The following is a 1798-nucleotide window of genomic DNA, read 5'->3' on the forward strand; positions in this document are numbered from 1 at the left end:
ATTGCTAGTGCAATGCTGTCCACAGGTTGATCTTGAACAGCTCTCTTCGTGAGTCACAAGGAATGCGCAAACAAGCAAAAAAAAAGTTGGAGTTAAAAGTAGCAAAAGGCAGAATCAAATAACAGTAATTTTTCCTTTGTCATTTGTTCAAATGCTTTGTGATCATTTTTGCCTCTCTGACGATTCAATGTCGACATTTTACCGTTTGAGTTAGACTTGAAATTGATAATCAATGTTGACTGAATCATCAACTGACATCAACATGAATCATGAATCGATTTGTCTTGAAAACTCTTTTTCTTACTCGACAAAACTTTGCATCTGTGATTAAATTTTTCAGCGAGCTTTTCAACTCCTTTGAGGTTTCCATTGAAACTGAAAATTTCATTGCAAACATTTTTCATGACTTTTCTCTTTCTATTAATAGAATTGTCTTTGGAACTTTATTTTCCTTCCTCCCAAAAACGATTGTTGCAAAGGTTAAGTCGAGTTTATTTACTGTTATGAGTGAAATGTAAAAACTTAATTAATTAGAGTTTAATTCAATGTTTCTTGATTCACTTGATATAACTTAATCCTGTTAGCATAATAATGAACAAGACGAAAATGAATTTTTCTTCTTGCTTCTCATTCATCAGTTCTTGCAAGATAATTTAGATTCTCAACAGTTGATACACCTTGATAACCTTTTGACGTTAATTAATGTCAACTCGAACCAATTAACCATAATTAAGTTTAACCATGTTTTTCATTATCAAACGGTTGATCGATATCCAAGTAAAGAAACACCAAAATATTCATTAATATAATCGATAAAACTTTACACATTTAATTGCGTTTTTTTGTGTCCCATTTATCTTTTCATTGCCATTTCTATTAAATTCAATCGCTATTAATTCACATTTTACTCGTCTTTACTCTTCTTATCTCCACCCAAAAGGGAGTTGAAGCAAAATTTCATTTCCATTCACAGGGCAAATGATATTCTGGTTTACCTGGAAATTGAATGGTTCTTTGATAGTTTTACTTGTAATCATCAATAGACTTACTCGGCCTAATCCAATAAAATGAAATTAACTTAATCTTTGTTAACTGTACAACACATGGAATGTTAATAGACAATAATAACAATGATAATAATAGTAATAATGTCCGAAAAGGCCGAAAATAATAATGATAATGACAATAATAGAAATAAAAATGATGAGAAAATAAAGTTATTATTGTAAGGATAATGTTCAACTTGAATTGTGATGAAACAATTAGAAGGAACAACATGAACTTTTTATTGCAAGAAAGTGAATCACTCGGGTTTTTTATGATTCATTCATTCCAAATGTAATGAAATGGCTTCAAAGAATAAAGTTTGAAAAATTTGATTAACTTTTTGCTAAAGTTCATCATGCATAATTCAGACAAATTCAAATGTTCTAAGACTGGATGGATTCGCTTTTCATGTAAATTTTTTCCACTTCGTGAATTCACATTCATCATGTTGACCAGTTTCATGATGTATTTTCAGACTACTTTCAGTGAGCTGTCCGACTTCATTTTGCATATTCGAATCTGAGTTGGATGTGCTGAACAGTAATGGAATGATTCGAAGGAAAATTGAAAGTCAATCCACGGAACTGTATCAGGATTTACTGATCAAATTTCTGAACTGGACTTCAGTTGAACTGGAAAAAAATCTTCAATTAGATGTTTAAAATTGTTTCGTTGTCCGTTTACCTGTAACATTTGTTTCAACTTGCATAATGGACAATTTTGCTTGCTATAAAACCATAAAATAAATGTT

The sequence above is a fragment of the Tetranychus urticae genome, chromosome 1 (genome assembly GCF_039701765.1).
Source record: "Tetranychus urticae isolate SD_2017Ah chromosome 1, NJAU_TeUrti_SD_1.0, whole genome shotgun sequence".
Lineage (NCBI taxonomy): Eukaryota > Metazoa > Arthropoda > Arachnida > Trombidiformes > Tetranychidae > Tetranychus > Tetranychus urticae.